The following is a 24,165-nucleotide window of genomic DNA, read 5'->3' on the forward strand; positions in this document are numbered from 1 at the left end:
GTTTATAACAGTATTCACACTGATTTGATTTGATTTTTTAAGAACAAATGATAGTATGTTTAATAATATTTGCATAAAGACAGATGTTTCCTCATCTTGTACTGAACCTTGAATAAAAAAAAATAGTTCTTCATTGAAAGAACAAGTTCTGCTCTCTTGTCTTCCTATTATAAGATACAAGGTAGTGGTTTAATCAGGTCTGTCAAGTCTTGCACTTTGCATTTAGCTCAAGGATCCACTCACATGACACTTCTCAGAGTATGGCACATTCCTAATGCAACATCTGTGGCTGCACTTCTACTGCTTCTAGACATCTCACAAGGATTTCTACACCATCAGTTGTGTCCAATGAATGGCTTCTCTAACAAGGAAACACCATGGTACCATGAAGCCACCTTGGAAGTCACATATCTTCTAAGAGGACCCTGCAGCCAGTGCAACCCCAGGCCAAGGCACAGGCTTAGAGCTGTTTTGTCCCACAGCCTTATGTGATGCAGCCGAGAAGTTAAAAGGTGCCCTCTCACAGGACCCAATACGGGGAAAGATACAAACTCTGTGCATGTTCTTCAATGTTATTAGAATTAGAGAATATGTCTGAGATACCTTACCCTATTCATATTATAGAACAGTTATATAGGAGTTTTAGTGTTGATATATAAACCTCTTCAACAACAAATTCTTTTGATAAAGGTTTATGACATTTTTACTATAGATTGAGGTTTTCAGTTTGGGGTTTTTTTTCATGGTATTAAAAGAAACATTGGATTAATTAATTTAAGAATACTGATTTCTTATGAATAGGGAAGAAAAATCATACAGCTTTCCACCATTAAGATATGTTTTCCTTGCATATTTCAGTTCCGGTGTGCATATACTTCCTGCACTCAAAATCATAATCTATTATTCAACAGTTCAAAGTGGGGTCATGTTCCTGCCCTGCCTCTCCCAACAGGACAAAGTGTTACATTCACCCTTCAAATATTGTCTCCTGTCAGAATCCAGGTGCTACCAAACTGGCAGAAGACTAACTGAAGACTGGCAGATGAACGTCTCCTTCCAGAGAGAAATTTTGTACAAAAAACAGATCGGCAGGGTGTGCTGCTCCACAAATATTGGGAATTCTATGGGTACCAAGGGAAATAGTTCAAGATGTGACCTGACATTTTGTAAAGTAGGAAGATGACATTTCCCCTTGTATTAGAGACTTGCATATTTTCCTTAAAGGAAGGATGTGCCCTACATCGTTCAATTGCAGTGAAGGTTTTGGCTGTCAGAGGAGCAAAAGGAAGCTTCAGTACAGAAGTGGCATTCTGGTAGATCAAATGAGCCAAGCCACCATCGGCCAGAGGGGAAAACCTTGCCATCAGGACAATCTACAGCATGTTTTTCAGTACTTTTCTGAATGAGTCATTTCAAATTACCCTCCTTTAGTTTAAGATTTTGTTTGGAAAATAAATGTTCAAAGAACGTTTTGCAGTGATAGCAACCCCCAGGGAGACAAAAGAAACTTCTGCAGTATCAACCTCCGCTATGGCACATGAGAAACCTTAACTTAAACCAAGTTGGTTTTCATCATTCATGACTCAAAATCCTCAGTACCAAGTACACAAGCTACCAAAAATCCAAGCATTTAAAGATACTGTATATACATGCTAATTCTAACTACTAAATGGGGGTGTTGGTCGACAGCCAGCTGAACATGAGCCGGCAGTGTGCCCAGGCGGCCAAGAAGGCCAATGGCATCCTGGCCTGTATCAGAAATAGTGTGGCCAGCAGGACTGGGGAAGTGATCGTGCCCCTGTACTCGGCCCTGGTGAGGCCGCACCTTGGATACTGTGTTCAGTTTTGGGCCCCTCACTACAAGAAGGACGTTGAGGTGCTGGAGCGTGTCCAGAGAAAGGCAACGAAACTGGTGAAGGGTCTGGAGAACAAGTCTTCTGAGGAGCAGCTGAGGGAACTGGGGTTGTTTAGCCTGGAGAAGAGGAGGCTGAGGGGAGACCTCATTGCTCTCTACAACTACCTGAAAGGAGGTTGTAGCGAGGTGGGTGTTGGTCTCTTCTCCCAAGTAACAAGTGATAGGATGAGAGGAAATGGCCTCCAGTTGTGCCAGGGGAGGTTTAGATTGGATGTAAGGAAAAATGTCTTTACTGAAAGAGTGGTGAAACATTGGAACAGGCTGCCCAGGGAAGTGGTTGAGTCCCCATCCCTGGAGGTATTTAAAAGACGTGTAGATGAGGCGCTTAGGGACATGGTGTAGTGGGCATGGTGGGGTTGGGTTGACGGTTGGACTCGATGATCTTAGAGGTCTTTTCCAACCTTAATGATTCTATGATTCTATTATTCTAAATGGGATGACTGGGCACAAAAAGATATTGGCTTATGAGCTGTCCAAGAGAAAGGGACACTACTGTTTTTATTCCAGTCAAAAACTGTGAGATATAAGGAAAGAACAAAAGGACCAATGCCCATGCTTTACTACTTAGACCTCATCAGAAACAGGGTTAGAGAGGCACAGACATAGCTCCAGCAGACAGGATAGACCAAAAGAACCTTAGCCAGATGCTTGGAGGAAGCTATATCTACAAACACTTTAAGAAATTGTTAGCCTAAGATCTTATATATGCTGGCTTTGTATACACCAGTTCAAATTCATTAGTAACTGGGTTAAGGGATAAAAAAAATCTGTTATGACCCTTTGACAGACATAGTTTAAATTAGTAATATACTTTTTATTTGGTAGCCCTTAATTACAGATATGATATTATCATCCCAATCTTCACATTTAATATTTTATGAATCCTCCAAAATAGGTCATTTGGTCAGTGAACACGAACATATACAATTAGAATCACTGAGTATGCAAGGTTTTGTGAAAAGTGTTGTAAATATTGACATACATTGGAAGACTCTTTAAATTCTCTTTTACTGCTGTGAAGTAATAAAATTGTTGCATATCTTCTGGTATCTCATCTCTTAATCAATATGAATTCCCAGTAACAAGTAATGAATTCCAACCTAATTGAAACAATTAGCCTAACACTGTTGTCATGAAAATACACTGTTATAAATCATGACATATTAAGTATTAATTTCTTAATCTAATTTGAAGTATGACTGCACACAGCCTCTCCATGATATTCACTGTTGATAATACAAATGTTGGCTGAAAGCCTGCAAAGCGATCACTGTGAGTTTATATTGGCACATAGGGTCTACACATTTATATTACATTGTAGAATCTAGTGTACAGGGAAAATGGAAATGAAGAAACACTGCAGAACTTGTTTGTGGTTGGCTCTCCCAATCTGGGAATCTTTTCTGCAGAACTCAAGATCACCTATGTAAAGTTTGGAAAACAAGGCTCAGATGCATGCAGAAATAACCTTAGAATAACTCATTACTAGACAACAATAATAATTCTTAATTTAGTAACTTAGTTGTATTCTTAATAATAATTCTTAACAATTTAATTCTTAAATTAAATTCTGAATCTTAAACTGGAAGACTCCAATAGTTTATTATAGTCATTCTTATTTGGATTGTGTGTATACATGAAATTATTCCTATTAGAGGAAAGATATATACATAATAAAAGATAACTCCCTCTGAAAAACATATAGCCTCTAAAAAGCTAATATAAAGTAATAAAGGCAAAAAGGGGAGATATTCTCAGTAATATTTTAGAGATAGGAGAACTGAGAAATCAATTTCAGCAAGATGTCTCTCGTTTAGACATGTGCATATAACTTGTCATCTAAATTCCTTCATAGTAAAAGGAAAGATCTAGACACTTACCTCATATGTACAGTTCATCTCACCCTGAGGTAAACATCAAAAGCAGCTCAGTAAAGTTGTGCTATAAAAGTGACTGTTAAGTGAAATCTAGTATTGTTAGCTCACATCTAGCTCTCTGGTGTCCATGACTAAAGCAATATCAATCAAGGAAACTGCAAGTAGGCTTTCTTTCATCTAATTTTTGCTATCCAAAGGATAGATATCTAGTCTTAGCTAATTTTCTTTGTTCTTTCTATAGTTAATAGAGAAAGACAAGCACGTCCAGAAGGTAGTCTTCTTGTATCTGTCTTTGAATGGAATTACTTTCTGGAGTTTGAAAAAAGTATTTATGTTTTATATGTCTTGAGTTAGAGTAGAGAACCTCGCACTCTCTGGCTTACTCAAGCTTGTGCAGAAAAACTACAGCAAATTAGGAAATCAAGCTAAGTGTCAAATCCCAGATGATTATTTCAGCCAAAACAAGTTTTCTTTTCTGAGGTGTCTCTTTTGATTTGCTGCCTGATAAAACAGTAGTGAAATACACATAAAGGACCTACCTTGTATTAGGAAGATCTTAAAAAAACTTGATACATGAAGACATATGTGCATACACCAAGATCACTTTCTGCACACATAAAATATACCCTGCTCTAGAATGATATTTTATATCATATAATAATCCTGAACAGAAATTTGGTGTAGAGAATGGCAAATATCATTCCCTGAGGACTTTTTCATAAACTGGCCTACATCTCAAAAGAAATTGTATCAAGATTTATATCCTGTCCCTTCTGTGACCACACAGCTTACATTTTTTTTTATTTAACAGTCTTACTGGATATTTTAGGAACGACTTACCTAGAAAAGTAGTAGAAGTAGAGGAGACATTTTTTAAGAAAATGTAGAAAAGAGTTATCATTTTATGCAAACGAGAAAATTCCGTCCCACATGGCACACACATCTTATGTCACCAAAATGGATTTCTGGACCACAGTTTCATAATCACTGCATAAACAATTACCAGAAAAGTTATGTAAAAATATATAGAATGGAATAATTCAAAGCAGAGTGTTTCTTTGGTTTCAAGGCGCTTTCCAAATTTCTAAGAACTGTTGGATTCTTGTATCATATCAGTCAAAAGATCCTTGATTCTTGATCCAGTTGTACCTAACATTATTAGATGAATGCTTAGTCAATCATCTTATATTACCATTATTACTATTAGACTCTTTTGCCACTGAATCAATAGCAGCCTAATCTGCCTCTAAAGATCACAGCATTTGCAAGAGTTTACTTTTGTTCTTGGATCATTTGAGATCTATGTAGAGCTTTCATGTCAGTAAGGATGAGGTTTGGGACATAAGAAAACAGCCACCCATGTAATTTTATGATGGAGTAGTCCCACAAATGAACAGCTTCAAATACAAAGCAGAGGACACATGAAAAAAGACTTGGCAAAAGTTTTAAAGTGTAGAGTATTAAATGCATAATTTGGAAACTAAGTAAAAAAAACCTGTCAGCGTTGATTTAACATGTTAATGGGAGAGATTTTCAAAGCATCTCTAGGAGCTGAAGCATAATACCACTGTGAGTCAATGGGAACTGTGATCCTAAGCCATGTAACCATGATAAAAATTGTAGGCTGTGTATCACAGAATAACAGAATCACATAATGGTTGAAGTTGGAAGGGACCTCTGGAGGTCCTCTGGTTCAACACCCCTGCTCAAGCCAGTTGCCCAGGACTGTTTTTTTTTAATATCTCTAAGGATGGAGACTCCACAACCTCCCTGGGCAACCTGTTCCCAGTGCTCCATCACCCTCACAGTAAAATAGTGTTTCCTGATGTTCAGATGGCACCTCCTGTGTTTCAGTTTGTGCCTATTATCTCTTGTCCTGTCACTGGGCACCACTGAAAAGAGGCTGGCTCCATCCTTTTTGCACCCTCCTTTTAGGTATTTGTATACATTAATAAGATCCCCCCTGAGCCTTCTCTTCTCTAGACTGAACAGACCCAGCTCTCTCAGCCTCCCCTCATATGTGAGGTTCTCCAGTCCCTTAATCATCCTTGTGTCCCTTTGTTGAACTCTCTCCAGTATGCCAGTATGTCTATGTCTCCCTTGTACTGAGAAGCCTAGAATGGGGCACGGTACTCCAAGTGTGGTTTCACTAGTGATGAATAAAGGAGAAGGATCACGTCCCTTGACCTGCTGGCAATGCTTTGTCTAAAGCAGCCCAGGATACCTTTAGCCACCTTTGCTGCAAGGGCACATCCCTGGCTCATGTTCAACTTGGTGTCCACCAGGACCCCCAGGACCTTTTCTGCCATGCTGCTTTCCAGCTGGGGGCCCCCAGCATGTATTGGTGTATGGGGTTGTTCTTCCCCAGGACTTCGCACTCCTTGTTGAACTTCGTGAGGTTCCTGGCAGCCCATTTCTCCAGCCTGTGTCCATTACAAGGAATTTATTACTGTGATAACCATTTTGATTCTTGTAACTGAAATTGAACTCTTGTGTTTATGGATCTTTTTTGTGAAAGACGACACAAATGCGTGGTTTTCTTCTGTTCATGGACAAGCATATTTTCATTTCAATTACTTCCAGTGGGAAATAATTCAAACTGTGAGAGGCGAATACACTCTTGCTTTTGCAACTTTCATACTATAACAAAGCCTTCTCAATTTTCAGGAGATGGCAAGCAGGAGCTCCCCACACACACTCCAAGAAAATGATGGAAAGGACAATTATATTTTGTTAACAAACAAATGTTAAGACATAAGGTAAAATTATGCCTGAGTGCACAGAATTTATTTTTTCCAATAAAGATCTAGTAATAAAAAAGATGCAAGACTTATTAGTTGTTCTCAGTGGGAAAGTGATTTGTATTTTTTTATTATACGGTACAGATTGCTCTTCAGTAACATGTAGAGCAAAGTACTTGAACAGAACATAAGTGTCACGTGAATCAAAATCTAAATAGTCTGTTGGGGGTTATATAATAATTTTCTAGGGTTTTTTATATAGAGCAAATATCCAAATCAAAATAAGGCTACATTAATTTGACTCACTTGAACTGGACTGGGGCTTCAAGAGGGAGCCAAGGGAGAAGAATAAGCTATTGAAGCTGTTCAAGTCAACAAGCATACCTCTTGATAGTTGAGGTTTTAAATTGCTTTCTTCATCCTTACCTCATTGGTGCTTAAGCTATTGAGAGAAATGGCTTCAGCATGTACTCTGGTCTGATTAATTTCCATGGTACTTATAAACTTGATTCCATTACAAATTGCATTGCAAAAGTACTGTCTTCAGTTAAGACAAATATCTGTGCATAAACATGCATAAATTCACCAGCACTGACTAGCCCTGGAATATTTTATTAAAGCATGTAGTATTAATCTGTAGGTTCCTAAAGTGACATGAAAATAGTTTGGATGCTAGCAGATAGGAACAGTCAAAGTCTGTTATAGTAACACAGTTTTTCTTTTGTTCTAGCCAAGACAGCAATGTGAAAAGACACTAAAGGCCTGATCCTTGCATTTCAGTGTAGGCAAATTAGTGAATTCAGATTAATGGTTTATCAGTTTCCGCACCTCCTGTTTTGTTCTAAGCATTCTAAATTCAACTCAACTAATTTAGGTATCAGTGCTAAAGGATGAAGATAAATTTGCTTGATGGACTGAGAACCCTCTAAATATGAGAGGAATTTACAAAAATTAAACTCTAATAAAGAGAAAACAGTCTCTTTTTAAGCACCACTTTCAATTTCTCCTCAAATATAAGAAAAAAGCTAAATACAAACTACTGAGTCATAAAAAGGTTTACTTCAAATCAGATGCAAATTACATCAGGAAGAATTTATCCCCAGAATACTTCAAAATGTAAAGTTACTGAATTTTTAAATATAAATCAATGTGATATTAGTGGAAATAATGTCATGATACATTTCAGGAGTAAGGAGCTCCATACCATTTGTCTTCTCTGAGACATACACCATCCTTTTCATTTATTTATTTAATTTATCCACAGCTGGCAAAATTAAGGAGATCTTAGAATGTGATTTCTTGGAATCGTGTTTTGGCCTTCCAAGCTTTGCAGCTGCTAATTTCAATATTTTATTGCAAGCCTTCCCACATTCCAAGGCTGTTTCTTTTTCTTGTCCCATCACATAAACATTCCCCTAGGATACCACAGAGTGTATTTCATTGCTGGACTTTCCACAGAAAGGCAAATGTACCATGAAGAACATCCGGAAAGTTTCTCATCAAAAGAAAGCTCTATTAGAAGTGAATATATTATTTTTGAGAATCCCTTAAAAAAGAAAAGCAAAAAACACACAGAGAAAGAAGTTTTTTTTCTAAATATCCCATCACACTACATCTATGTTCCATGTCAAAATGTTGGCTTTTGTGGCCAACAACCAGAAATGTTAGCCTCCATAATATTTTTTTTCAGCGTTTGAACAAGTAGTTTCCTGTCTTTTCTGTTTCTGCTCTTTGTGATTGAGAAATCTCCATAAATAACTACAATATCACATTGCCATCTTTTGAAAAATCCTTCTCTCAGTCTCTCCTTTTTCCATGATGTGCAGAGAAGCTGTTAACCTGTTATGCTGATTGACCTTATACCCTCATTTTTCTGTCCATAGCTATCTGTTATCTCATTTCTTACATACACTGTTCAGGATATGAGCCATCTTTTTGTTTTAATATTTGTACTAAATAGATTTCTGTGATATTGTCATTGTAATTCAAGGAACAGAAAAAAAACACACCAGTAAAAAGTTCTGGAAAAGATCTTTTAAAAGATTTTTTTTTTTAATTGCATATTTAGAAAAAAAAATTTATATTCTCTGTTGCCAATGGACCACTGTCTTTATTTCACAATGAGAGAACTACTCTGGATTTCTAGTATATCTCTGACATTTGAAATGCTGGAAAAATGCTAACTGTCTAACTGTTAGAGAGCATTAATAAAGAATTATTTGTGTTAAAAAAAAAGAATCCTTTGAGGATGAAAATAAGGGGTTTGGAGCTAAAGACTGCATTTGGGGGAGCTATTGTTGAGAGGTTTCCCTCAAGATTCTAGACTGAGACTGGTAGACGACTATTTCTTCTAATGATCTAAAGGAACCTCGAAGTACAAAATAATTAAGTATATGCCAGGTTGTACTTTAAAAAATAATCTGAATAGATTTGGAGCTGAAAGTAGAAAGTAGATTGAGTTCCTTTTACATTTAAATCTTTACAACTATCAATAAATAATACCAAAATTAGTGACACTTAAAATGTTCTACTCAATTTGTTCCTAGAATAAGAAAAAGCATCTCTAAGTGTTATAAGAGCCATCATTTGTATTTTAAGTCTATTAGCAAGTGACAGGATGCTTAAGTATACTCAAGACTGGGAAAAAGCTAGAACGCAGTACCATTGGATTTTATGTATGTGCATGCTCAGTTAGGGGAGAATACAACTTCTCATTCATCCAATCAATGTTTGTTCTATTCATTTCCACAAAGAATAACTCTCAAGATTTAGAAAAGATAACAGGAATACCCAAGGAATAAGAGGAAAGAGTCAGTGTATGTTCCTGGTCAGATCACCTCAGTTTAAGTGAGCCATAAGTTAGTTCTATCAAGTGAGGAAATGTCTCAAGCCAGTGAATAAATCACATCAAGTTGGCCTATTACACTGGATGCACCTAAATTCAAACAAAAGTTTCTGTTTTAAAGTGTAATCTCCCATACAACAGGATAATTCAGAAATGTCAGTTTTACCATAAATGACCATCTGAAATAAATTTTAACAAGCAAGGGGGTGACTATAATTTTAAAGCTGCTGACTACACCATATTTAAAGCATTCAATTCCAGCAATATTTTCAAAGATGTCAGATAAAATACAAGAATTCATGTTCTCTCATCTAATTGGTCTGAATAATCCTATTATGTTTATTCTCATAAGATTCATAACTACAACAATTCGGACCATCTGAAATAAATTTTAACAAGCAAGGGGGTGACTATAATTTTAAAGCTGCTGACTACACCATATTTAAAGCATTCAATTCCAGCAATATTTTCAAAGATGTCAGATAAAATACAAGAATTCATGTTCTCTCATCTAATTGGTCTGAATAATCCTATTATGTTTATTCTCATAAGATTCATAACTACAACAATTCACACTTATGAAACATTCTTCCTTCATGTTTCTCTATCTTGGCCTCTTTTGTAAGGTAGTGTGACACATGACTGCTTCATACCTTAAAGTATAAGAATAGTGAGACTGCTGGAAGCTGCACAAATGTAAAACTTCATAGGCTACAGCATAACACTTTTTCTAGGCAAGAAATTAAGAAATTAAGGTTAAGAGAAGGACCTCCAATACTCTTTTAAAAGCCTAACTTAAATTTTCAGGAGGACTGAAATCCTTCTGGTTAGTTAGACCTTGACTAACTGTTACTGTACAGACAATGGTTGCTTTAGCAAAAACTGTGCAAGATCCAGTACTTCCTTGAACAGTCATACAAGGAAAAGAAAAAAAAAAACAAACAAACTTGAAAACCTGGTGCTATCCCGCAGAACTTGTTGCCTGACATTAAGGCAAGTAAGTGATTAAAAGAGTAGCTTAAAATATCTTCAAAAGGTTCAACCCTAAGCCAACTCTGTCTGTTGAATGTGTAATTGCCTCTGGTCCTTTTCTTGCTCTTCTAAGATCTAAACCTGAAATTACTCTTCCCTCATCTCCGAATAAAGTTACACGTTTTCCTAACGTGAGTGAGATCTTTCAGTTTGCCTCTGCTTAAGTTCTTACAAAGTCAATGTGAACCTGGTTTCCACTATAGTAATGGCCAAGACAACATGATATGGACTTATCTGTCAAACCAGTCCATTTGCATGATGAATCTTTTGACCTCTGTTAAGACATCCTCCATTATCTTTCTGATTTTTAACATCTTAATGTATGGGAGAGAATTCTTAAAGGGTTTATTTAAACCATAAGAAAAATAAAACTTTTCAATTAAAAATTTAGATGCAGAACGCCTTAAAAATACATGAATATTTTTTCCTCCATTAAAAAAGAAATTTTCTTGTCAAACAGCCAAACTGGAGAGAAAAAAAATGAGGTATTTGTTAGAACTATTTGACCTGCAATTTGTTTTTCTTCAGATCTAATTCATATCTAAAAACTTTTGGCTTGCTTCCAAGAAAAAGTATTTTGCCCACAGTGAGGTTTAATTAGTTATGGCTTGCATAGCATTTTGAAGATGTGAAGTATTCCATTCAGCCTAAATTACCTTTATTCTCTCTCATTTACTTCCTGGCTAAACTAAATTGACTAAAATACTATGCTATTTCTTTCTTTTCTTTTTTTTTTTTGTTAAGTATTGCTCTAGAGATACACATCCTAAATACAAGGCAAAATAGTTCTGTGATTTTGCATAGTAGAAAGGTATTATTTCACAGGTGTATGTTCCTTTACTTATCCTTCTCAGTCATCAGCAGAAACACCATGGTTTTCACTGAGTGCCAAGAAAGCCAATATGATGTAATTTATTTTTATTGGTAATACTGAACCTGACTTAAATCACAAACCTGTACTAGACATTGCATATACACAATCAGCCCTAACCTGAAAAGCTTGCAATCTAAATGGGCGCAATACATTGAGAGACATAGGAGGGGAACTGAGGCAGAAAGGTCAAACAAGAAAACTTGTGCAGTTCAGACAGCTAGATTTGTAGTAGAACTGAGATTCAGCCTAGATTTCTCAAGGTTTAGAACATGTTTTAACAACAATACCTTAGGCTGGTACATATCAACGGGTTGAGAAAAGAAGAACCTGAAGGTTTATTGTTAATCTATAACTGAATACTTCAAACAGCAAAAAAAAAGTAAGGATGTGCTGAACACAGCAAATCTAATCCTGGGATGCATCAGTAAGAATATGAATGTGCAAACCCCAGAAGTTCATCAGCTCTGGGGAGATCTCAGCTAGAGTCAAAAGCTGTGTTAAGGTACTTCAGGAAACCTGTGGATCAGTTAGTGTGGAGTAAGAACAGATGAAAAGGTCAGAAAACATTGAAAACATAACCCACAAGAAAATAATGATGGATGTAGGCTTCTTTAATCAAGGAAAAGAAGAGTGAGGTTGTGGTGGGTTGACCTTGGCTGGCCGCCAGGGGCCCACCCAGCTGCTCTCTCACCCCCCCTTCTCAGCAGGATGGATTAGAAAATAAGGTGAAAAAGCTCATGGGTCAAGATAAGGACAGGGAGATCACTTATCAATTACCATCATGGACAAAACAGATTTGACTTGGGGAAAATTAATTTAACTTATTGCCAATTAAAAATAGAGCAGGACAGTGAGAAACAAATCAAAACTAAAGACACCTTCCATGACTCCCGACCCCCTTCTTCCCAGGCTCAACTTTACTCCTTCACTCCTGTCTCCTCTGTCTCCTCTCTCCCCCAAACAGTGCAGCGGGCATGAGGAATGGGAGTTGCAGTCAGTTCATAACACTTAGTCTCTGCCACTCCTTCCTCACACTTTTTCCCTGCTCCAGAGTGGGGTCACTTCAGCATGGACTCTTTTCATGGGCTACAGTTCTTCAGGGCATATCCACCTGCTGCAACGTGGAGTCCTCCACAAGCTTCAGAGCAGATATCTGTTATGACATGGTTCCCCATGGGCTGCAGGGGAACAACCTGGTCTTCTCCACAAGCTGCAGAGAATCTCCACTCTGGTGCCTGGAGCACCTCTTCCCCCTCCCTCTTCACTGACCTTGGTGTCTGCAGGGCTGTTTCACTCATACTTTTCTCACTCCTCTCTCACAACTGCTATACAGTGTTTTTTACCCTTTCTTAAATGTTATATACTAATAACATTATATATGTTATATATATGTTATGTACTAATAACAGAGACACCACCAGCATCACTGGGCTCAGCTTTCGGCAGCAGTGGGTCTGTTTTGGAGCTGGCTGGAACTGGTTCTGTCTGACGTGGGGGCAGCTCCTGATCTCTTCTCACAGAAGCCACCCATGAAGTCCCTCCGCTACCAAAACCTTGCCACTTAAACCCAGCACAGAGGTGAAATTGTTAATTCTTCAACTCTACTAAAATATTTGTAATGGAAGTTATTAAAAAGATAAACGATACAAAGCCCAGGAAATCTCGCGAGATGAAAATGTATGGAGGCTGGGGAATCATTAGGGATGAATTATGGATGCTTGCTCCATTCTCATTCTCCCACATCCCGTACCTGCCACTCTTTTATTGAAGGACATACGTGCTCTTTAAGACAGAATACTGGCTAAATGGTCTGCTCTGAACCAGAGCATCTCTTCTTATATCCATATATTCAGAATTTTATAAAACCAAAAGGATGTTTTATTACTTTTCTCTTCAATGTCACAAATAGAATTCAGCAAGATACTCTCGCTATACCATTAAAATCTGGGGATTTGAAGACAATCTTCTGTACCAAACTGAAGACTTTTCAAAGTACACAAATGATTGTAAAAGGAAGTGTATTTACTCAGAACATCTAATAATACCCATTAAAGTAGTGATGCCTCAAGATAAATACACTAACCTAATGATTGTTCTGTGTTCGGGGATAAATTAAAGTCTTCCCTGTTTCAGAAATTCCATCCTTACTGAAACTGGTAAAATCTTGCTGAAATGCCCTGAAAGTTTAGACTGGCCAGAAATATCACCATTGTTCCCTTACACTTCAAGCTGAAATTTTTAAGGAATAGAGCATATCAAATCTCAGTGGAAAAAAATAAGAAGATAATGAAATGTCTTGGATTGAGGAGGATGTCTGGGCCTTCTTTATGCACATTCTTAAAATGAAACACATGCTTAAAATGTTCCTGAAGTGTGTCCAATGTAAATACTGGCTAAAACTTCAACCACTTCCTTGGGTAAGACAAACCATTGTAATGAACACTGTAAGAACAGAGATAACTGAACACAAGACACGCTTGTACTATGGTTATGTACAACACTGAAATTTAACTTAAGCTGAAACTTTACTGAAACCAGTAGGGGGACATAAGAAAAATTTAAAAAAAATTGTAAGAGGTTCAACAGTCAGGTTTTCCACACATTTCATAAAGGGATTTTTCTAAAAGGTACCTGCTGGATAGGAAGGTAAAACAGCTTTCCTTCCTACCCTTCCCAAGTAACAGAATTATTGAAGAAGAGCAGGTCAAGCCTCTTTTACTGCAGTATTTAGTAATAAATGGCACTGTTATCCAACCTTCTAGTGCTACTTACCATTTTCTTACCACTTCTATAAAGTAACTGGTCCATGAAGTTCTGTTCAGAGATACACAGGGGTTGGTAGCTCAATTGCAGGCAAAGCAAGCTATCCAGAATGCGTAATTGGCATTTGATGAACACAAAAGGATTTAGAAAATGCTTAGCTGGTGCTTGGTTGTTTTACTGAAAAAGTAACATAAATAAGACAAATATTTATTTTAACAGCAAAACCCAGGATGCTTATTTAATGGTTATTAAAGAGGCAAACTCAACCCCGCAGCAACACACTTTCAAAGATCCTTCTTCCCTCTCTCTTATTATGTCCTTTCAAAGTGTGGTCATTCTGTTGGCACACAGGCAGCAAACGCCAAACACAAGCCTTAAATTCAGTCAAATTTGAGTTCCACTTTTACATTCCACACTCCCCAAAAGAAATTGGAAGCTGAGATACACCCACTCTCACAACTTCAAGCTTTATTTATTATGCTTCCAGGAACACTGTTGGAAGTCTTAAATCATGTTAAAGTTGGTCTCTAAATAGGATTTTCAAACTTCAGAAGAAATGCATAAGCAGTGTAATGCTCTTTCTTCTTATCTTGCATCACCAGTGCTTACACTAATTTCAACAAAATAATCTCTAAAAGACACAGATTTCATAAATTAGCAACACAGTACCCATTGGAATCCATCCTTCAGATCATCTATAGGCTTTGCATTAAGAACAGGGAAAAAAGGAGTATAAAGCAAGAACGTAAAAGTTAAATCTCTGCCTGAAGCACACAGGGTGATGTGAGTATTGATACCAGATTCTGTTTTTAATGAAAAGCAATTTAAGGAAGTTCTTTATAAAGTGGATCAGCTAGGCTGCAACTGAACAACATAATGGGCTTTTACTGCACTATTTGCTCCTGTTGCCATACTCTTGACTAGTGTTTCTTAGGATTTATAGGACTTTCTCGGGGGTCTTTTTCTTCAGAGTTCTGGATTTGGGGGTTTCTTTGCTTTTCTTCCTCCTCTCTTGTAAATTACTGTTGTCATGCCATGGGACCACAATTGTTTATTGTGAAAAGTCACTAATGAACAAATGACCCTGCCACCTGGAGCGCTTACAGCCTCATGTTAAACTCCAGCTACATAAAAAAAAAGTCTTCCCAGGCTATTGATTAGCTGGCAGTGTTTGATTTTACCCTGGAGGCAGGTGACAGCTAGGCAACTGGGTTCTTACTGTTTTACACTCCCTATTACACAAACCAAATAAATCTTCTGCAAATTAATTCACTTTTTTTCTCACTTCTCTGCTATGTGACAGTTCAGTATTGAACAATCTGTATGTTGTCTCCTTCTGGGATATTGAAATAAAAATTTTCATAATCTGCATAACAACAAATTTCTAGAGCCTCAATTTAGCTTTAACATAGTGGCAGCATTTGTTGTGCTCTACAGATTTTTGAAGCTGTCAGGTCAAAAGCATGACTTCTTTAATACTTACCACAGTCTTTTTGTGTTACCCTGATTATCTCATTTTGAAAAACATTTCCACTAACTAGAAATATGGGCAACACCTACAATGTGACCTCTCTTGTACTGTGACCATAAATGCAGCAAGCTGTCCTCAGGGGGAATGAAATGAGGTTTTAGGGATCAGGCTAGTCTATAATATGAATGTCTTGAAGAAATGCTGCAAGACTTCTTTAGAAAAAGTCTTTACAGCTTGACCAAAATTACATTAGCCAGCTAACTTCCTCAGGATGAAAAATAACCCCAGACACATGCCTAATAACCACACCAGGAAGAAAAGCAAAGGATTCCAGAGTCTGACTGGATTCGTGTACTGAGGGGTGCTAACACAGAACATGAGATTTTGGTTTTTTATTTGAAAATCTCATTCAATTTAGAGTACACAGTGTCCTTTACTCCCTGATATATACCATAGTGTGCATCACTGTGGTCTTAAGAGTACAGTAATCTTAAGAAAAAAGGTGCAGGAACAAATAAGCAGTGATCCCAAAGGACAGGAGTAGCCACAGGAGCAGCCAAAGCAGGAATATTTGGACATTCACGACAGGTTGTCTTGAAAGACTTCTCTTCTGATTGTCTGTTTTCTCCAGCTCTTTCTCCACTGCCTTTTAACCTCAGTTTCACTTTGTACCTAGCCCTGTGACCTTCTGGTCATCTGCCCTCTCTCACACCTTTTCTGTTCCCTTGTCATTGTTTATGCCTTCCTAATTCCCTGCCTCCAAATAACTGTGTATTTAACATGGCTTTCTGGGCATCAAGAAGTATCACATTTTTTTATCTTGAAGCCTTTTTTCACCTTGCATCTGTCGTCTTTGTTTCTATGGCTTGGTATCATGTATGTCTGTTTTGCTGTCTCTCTATGTGACCAGCTGAGTTTGATGATCAAACACAGGGAATGGCTTCTCTACAAGGAACTGTTGGGTAAGTTAGGACTCTTCAATCTGGATAACAGACAGTTTTAAGTAGGCTATAAAAGAGGGTTTCAAAACTGTGACTGGTGTGGGTGAGTAGGGGCTGACCAGTCACAGATTATTCCAAAACAAGATGCCACCAAATGAGGCCTCTAGGAGCAAGGCTTTTTCCCCCCAAGTATACCGTGCGGGGAAAAAATGTGTACAGTGTCTCTTCTGTTCATAGGCACCGTTGGAGACAGAATATGGACCTGGTCACAGCCAAAACAGTTCTTCACATGTGTAGACAATGCTAACCACAATGGGATCATTCTCAGAGACTAGCAACATAAGAACTTCCCAATAATAATCCTGCCATGTTCCACTGCTCACAACACCAATGAAACTCAGCTAGTAAAATAAAATAAAAATAAAAATAAAAAATTAAAAAGATTAATTGTTATTTAATTTTCTGTTAAAAAAAGTTTGGTTGGATAATTTTATGGAGTCCTACTCAATGGACTATAGCTAAATAAATTAATTAGACAACCAAAAGATATTTAGCTGCATGGAAAAAAAACACTCTTTCATTGTGTCTTTTGCAATTATTTCCATGCCTAAGTCCTTTTTCCATATTACTTTCACAGTTGGAGTATTAGAACTTGTCACCACATTTGAATTTGAGGTTATTTGGACTGACTAGGACATTTAGTATACAATGACAATTTAGGATCTTCTGTCATCAGTTCTGTCTTAATATTATGTATATATTTTAATTCAGCTCTTTGAAGTGCTATTATTTAAAAAGATAATAGAAGCGTTTGTAATTTCTCTTTTTTAGGCACATCTGCCTTTCAATTATGCTACTGTATCATAACAGATCTCACTTAATGTAAAGTAATTTAAAATTGTAAAAGGAAAGTATGCAGCTATCAGGATATTGTGTTACTAGAAACAGACAGGTTGCTCATGTTTTTCCCCTTACATTTTGAAGAGGCATCTGCCACAGGAAGCTGTGTTAAGTCTGAGATTATGGTAAATAGAGAATAGGGAGGATTTTGGTCCCATGTGCTCCATTTGCCTTCTGTGATTATTGACCATATCTGCGTAAGATACAGGGTTAGAGGTAGTTTAAAAAATGAGAAAGTCCTGACTGGACCCTCACTGCACTTAATTCTAAATAACAGTTACTACCGAAATCCTAATTTTGTTTCAGTAATTTATACTTTTGGAATTAGGCTAAATCCTACCTTTAGTCTATACATGCCATTAACTAATACTTCAAACTCAAATACTGAAGCTTTCTGCCTTGATTTATAATATACAGGAGGCTAACATAAACTCACTGATGAATTGGCACCAAGGTTTCCAGCATTGAAATGGAAACCCACAGACTTTTTGATTAAGTTTTGGCTTGGTTACCATAGCAAGAAAAACTTGTATGTTCAAATGAGGACTTAGAAAGTCTACTGGAGCCTTTGAAGCAACTCAAAAGCCTGTGACTTTCCCTGAAGGGGAGGGAAGGATAAAAGGCAATAATAAAAGTTCTGAAATGAGGACATCCTGTGAAGGGAAGAAAGCATAATACAGGATTATTTAAGGGAAGACTATACATTGCATTGAAGTGTCAGCGAAGTAGAATTAGTGTTGCTGAGGCCACTTTACTTGGGATATTCTCTTATTTCTCATCATCACAAAGAAATCCCAATACAATACAGAAAGATTTGTAGTTATTTATGTTTACTATGATACACACATATATGTGCATGTGCTCAGAAGCATGTATTTATTCAAAAAGCCAGATTCCACAACCTTTACTTCTGCAAAGAAGTACCTATTCATTTCACTTTAACAGATGAGATTATTTTGCATCAATACTTTTCAAAAAATGGAAGTACTATCTCCTTTGAACTTCCTATAAACTTCTTCCTCTTTGCATGCAACCACTTGTCAAGGAACAGGAACATCCAACAGTTCCTTAGTCCTTTCAGAAAGACAGAACAAAAAATTGTCTGTAACTACTAGTGGCAGACTAAAAAGCTCACTCTCCCTCCTTAAGGAACTAAGTTGTGTAGGCATTTAAAAGCAGTTAGCTCTGCTAACTAAACATCTGCAGTCACTTCTCATTACCCTTCCCTGAGGAACTCAGTTGCTCACAGTTATAAATCATCGTAATTTGTTTCCAATATTTTTTTATTTTAACTGCATCTCCAAGTCAATTTTATAATTAAGCATTTAAAATATAAAGACTTATGCTTTCCTCTCTTCACCCTTCCAATCTCTTTTTGACCCTTGCTGTGACCCTTGGGTGTCACAGCCCACAGGGTAAGAAAGCTGCCTTGCATCAGTAGAAGCCACTCCATGAGGAGCAATGGCTGCAGAAGCTGTCCTTCACTTGTAGGAGCTCAAGCTTAAGCTACCTCAGTTCAAGCTTAAGAACATTTGTAAATGTTCACACTACTTTATAAATCTCAGTGCATTACACCTTTTCTATTTGTTAAGTTGACAGATTACAGAAGAAACTTAAACCTAAAAGCAACAAATCCATTAGCCCAAAGAAAGGGTGCCTAATGGTGTTAGTAAATAACCTAAGCTAATAGGTGTTCTGCAGACTCCAAGAAAAGGTAGCATAGTAAAATAGACTTGTTGTGTTGCAATACAATTAATATTATTTGGCATAATAAGTTTTATAGTTCAGATATATAGACAACAGTACAACTGACAGACAAACATTACAGAGGATGCATTGCATAACTATATGGTATTCTAAAATTGTCTTTCTTGGAAGAAAAAAAAATTAAACTCTTCTCATGGTAAGATTAAAACCACCGAAATGTGAAATGGCTGGTATAATGTCAAAAATTATGCACTCTTTCTTCATTCCAAAAAGCAATATCTCATTGGGTTTTTTAGGGCTGGTGACAGTCTTTTATGTGACATTTACACCATTTAACTCTATGTGTGTGCGTGTGTCCCTTGTTCTGACCACATAAATATTTTTTAATTAGAAAGACAGAAGGGAAAACCACACTAGTGATTTATGAACAGTCTATTATTATTAGGTGGCTTGAAACTTAAATAAAACTGTCTTGACTTACACCAGCCCGGAATCTAACCCTAAAACATAAAACTACCCCAGACTTTTCCATAGTGCATTTCTTCCACTGTGTCATGTGAGCAGTTATCCTGATTTCTTGATAAATACTTTTAGGGAGAAAAGATGGAGATTTGCTATATGAATTGAAACTGTACCTCTATTTCACTGGCAGAGGAAGAAATATTCAGACAGGGCATGTTTTTACTGAGTGATTAGTAAAGTAAAACCTAGCCCCTTATAACTGTGACTAGACATGAAATGACAGGCGACATGGAGAGCTTCCCACAAGATGCAACACTTCAACAGATGGCATGCAAAAAGTGAAATTTCCAAGTACTTTTAAAGGACCATGTAGACAAAACAGTAATCTAATATGGAATTAAAAAAATCTGTTATTTGTTTATTTATTTAATGGAGCAAACCTCACTTTTAGAAAGTATTCCTTCACGACCACTTCAGTAGGTCAAGGTTAGGATAATGAAATGTGCAAAAAGGATGTAAAAGTCTTCTTATTAAAAAACAAACAAACAAACAAAAAAATCAGACAAAAAACCTAAAGCAAAACAACCAAGCCAAACAAACAAAAAATCCCATTTCTACTATTTTATTGTTTTCCTTCCCTCAGTCATCCCAGCCATAGCCTCAGTCAGACTGACTTTTGATCACATGTTCATGATGGGTCAGTTTTTCTCCAACAAATTTTTCTGGTTCCCTCTTCTACTCAAAGGACAAGGTTATTCAGCTGTTGATTATTCCTGAATTTCCTCTTCCATTAGGTGGCACACCCAGGCTCTGGTGCTCTATACCCCCTCAGAAGGAGAATGACATAATTACAGTGCCTACCAATGCACGTGGTCGTGGTGGCATTTAATACAGAGTTTGAACTTCAACAAGTATTTTCACACATGCAGACTGGAAACTCTGAATCTCTCACATTAGTTAGATGAGTCTGTTATTAAAAAAAAAAAAAAGTATGTAGCAGTATATAGTGTATATAACTGAGTTTACAACTCGTTTGCACAGCGATGAACGACCAAGTCATTAAACATTCTAGCAGTGTTAAAGTGATATGATATTGTTATAATATTGCGGTGAGTTGACCTTGGCTGGCTGTCAGGTGCCCATCAAGCCTCTCTATCACTTTCCCCTCCATCAACAAGATGGGTGAGAAAATATGATGAAAAGTTCATGGGTCAAGATAAGGACAGGGAAATTACTTAACAATTACCATCATGGGCAGAACAGACTCCACTTGGGGAAATTAATTTAATTTATTGACAATGGATAACAGAGTAGAATAGTAAGAAATAAGAAGAAATCTAAAAACCACCTTCTCCCCATGTGGCAGGCAAAGACTGGGGGCATTAAGACCACTGCGTCCTTACATGCCTTTGCGGTGGCGAGTGCTGACTGTCATGTACACACCTTGGGGCAGTGATTATGGTCACGTGTACACCTCTGGCAAGGAGTAAGAAAGTCAAGGCCCTCAGCCTATCAGAATTGACCACAGGTCAGATTCGACTAGGGTATAAATGGAGCCCCACTGGAGAGCAAGTGGAGCCGGTCCTCCTCAGAGCCGCGGGTCTGCAGTCGGGACTCTCCCCTTGAGTTGGGGCCCCGCCCGACTCTCCCCTTGAGTTGGGGCACCGCCCAAGGAACCTCCTCAAGACTGAGAGCTCTCATCCTATAGGTGAGTGATTGTGCATATTTTGGATCCTCAATTCTAAAGCCAGCTGGGCAGTATTAATCCCTCGTATACCATCCTGAACCTGTGGTTTACTGATGTTGTTGGAGTGTTGATGTCTCATTTCTAGTTAGTTTTCTGCTAAACAATTTTGGTTAAAATAAAGTTTATTTTTTAATCTATCACCTGCCTAATTTGATTACATGAGCCTCCGTGACACCCCACCCCTTCCTTCTTTCCAGCCTCAAATTCAATGACAACTCTTCTACCTCTTCCCCACAAGCAGCACAGGGGGACGGGGAATGGGGGTTGCGGTCAGTTCATCACACGTTGTCTCTGCTGCTCCTTCCTCCCCACACTCTTCCCCTGCTCCAGTGTGTGGTCCCACCCACAGGAGGGAGGGAAGAGAAGTCTTTCATGAACTTTTCCAACATGGGCTTTCCCACAGGCTGCAATTCTTCACAAACTGCTCCAGCGTGGGTCCTTTCCATGGTGTGCAGTCCTTCAGGAACAGACTGCTCCAGTGTGGGTCCCCTGTGGGGCTGCAGGTTCTGCCAGAAAACCTGCTGCTACATGGGCTCCTCTCCACAGGGCTGCAGTTCCTGCCAGGAGCCTGCTCCTGCGTGGGGTCTCCATGGGCTGCAGCTTCCTTCAGGGCACATCTACCTGCTCCAGCACGGGGTCCTCCACGGGCTGCAGGTGGGTATCTGCTCTACAATGGACCTCCATGGGCTGCAGGGGGACAACCTGCCTCACCATGGTGTTCATCGCAGGCTGCAGGGGAGTCTCTGCTCCTGTGCCTGGAGCACCTCCTCCCCCTCCTTCTTCACTGACCTTGGTGTCTGCAGAGTTGTTGGTGTCTGCAGGGCTGTTTCTCACACATATTCTCACTCCTCTCTCCCAGCTGCTGCTGTGTAGTGGCTTTTACCCTTTCTTAAATACGTTATCACAGAGATACTCCCACCGTTGTTGACTCGCTCAGCTTTGGCCAGATGCACCCAGGGGCGGGTCTGTCTTGGAGCTGGCTGGCACTGGCTCTGTCCCACATGGGGGAAGCTTCTGGTGTATTCTCACAGAAGCAAACACTGCAACCCCCCCAGTCCCCAAAACCTCGCCACACAAAGCCAATACAAATATAATATAGTAAATGTATCTTATTGCTGATATAATTGACTTCATTAATATGAGATTTCAAAATCTACACTAAAATAACACTAAGATTTGTCAAAAACTGGCAAAAGATAAGAAATTCTCAGATATACCTGCCTTTTTTTTTTCTATAAGAATTGCAAGGTTTTCTGAAGAGTAGTATTTGCATATCATCTCAATTATACCACATTGCAGTACCACACACATGAAGCAAGCAAAGAGAATGAAGTCAACATTTTATATATCATGGCTTTATTTGGCTTTTATATAAATGATTTGGCTGCATCACAGAGGTACAGAATTGCACTGAATCATAGAGCATCTAAGTCAGTGGAAAGAAACCTATTGATTGCAATGATTTTGTGTGAGAAATTGAGTGAACTCACCAGTTGTAATTTCACGAAGAGATTAAACTGAAAAAAAATAAAAATCATAGAAGTTAAATTTTTTTCAAATTTTTTGCCCAGCTCATTCCTTTATTACTAATACTGATTAAAAATAAAGTTTATTGCATTTTAACGCATTTTAACATTCGGTAATTATTTGAAAAGCAGATGCTTCAAATAGATAACATGCACTGAGACCAATGAAGAAAAACATGTTCTTTCATATATACAGTATAAATTGTCATAATATTAATGTAAAAAGAGAATGTTTTAGTGAGCCTTCATTAATGGAAACATTTTGATAACAACAACAAATCTGCGCAAGCGAAGTTAGAAATCTGAAGCCTGGAAAAATTGCTAGTCATATCTTATATGTCGCTATATTAATTAGACAGGAAGTGGGCTTGATGATTCAGGCCTTTGGGGTCAATATGGTGGCAATCAAATATCCCAAAATTAAAGATCTGGTCTATTGCAGCTGCTGGGTGGTGCTAGGTTTTTTTCTTATTATCTTCTCAGAGAATATACTCTGTAATAACTGATGGAATAATTACTAATGACCACAAAGTAATTATAGTTCAAGCACTAACCTCTAGGGTTTCCATAGTATCCACTGCTATTTATATAAAAAGTTATTCCACCGCAGGAAAAGGATAACGTGGCTTTCCAGTGTTAATGCTGGCAACATTAACAAGACTCACATACTCTGAAATAGACACAGCCAGTAAAGCCATTCAGATATGCCACCTTATAAATGTTTTCCCGCTTCACATCTAAGCAACAACACACTATCAAGCAAAAAATGTTTTTCTATTTTAAAATGTCCAAAGAGAAGTTAGTGCCTCAGAAAGTGCTTCCTATCTTAGAGTTTGCCTGAAGAATAAGTTCTAACTTACATGAAAATGGATAGATTTAGACTACAAGTAGAATTCCATTTTATGGGACATTCATTTATTTCAAACTTTGCTTTCCTTCTGATCCAAAATGAATCATCAAGCATAGTTTTCTACAAAGAAGACACATCCCAAAGTGGATTTGGATACACATTTTTAAAATTAAAACAAAACAAAACAAAACAAAAAGCATTTTCATGTTCTTCCATTTCTCATTTTAATTTTGGGGTTTTTTTTCCAAAATAAAATGTCACTGAAATGGACATATGTTGACAGAAAGTTTTATTTGATTCTCATCGTTTTCTGATGAATGATGAAAACTTTTCTACCCAGCTCTGAAAATAACAATCTGGCTTTGAAAGAATATTAGCTTAAATAAATTGATGTTATTCTATTTTGTTTGTCATAATCTTTTGTTCTATTGCTACCCAGCAGCCCATTTATTTCTATAAAAGTTTATAATATGTTGATTTATTTGATCTGTTTATTTACTTAGTGCTACATTCA

Source organism: Aptenodytes forsteri, unplaced genomic scaffold, assembly GCF_000699145.1.
Source record: "Aptenodytes forsteri isolate BGI_AS27 unplaced genomic scaffold, ASM69914v1 Scaffold94, whole genome shotgun sequence".
NCBI classification, from domain to species: Eukaryota; Metazoa; Chordata; class Aves; order Sphenisciformes; family Spheniscidae; genus Aptenodytes; species Aptenodytes forsteri.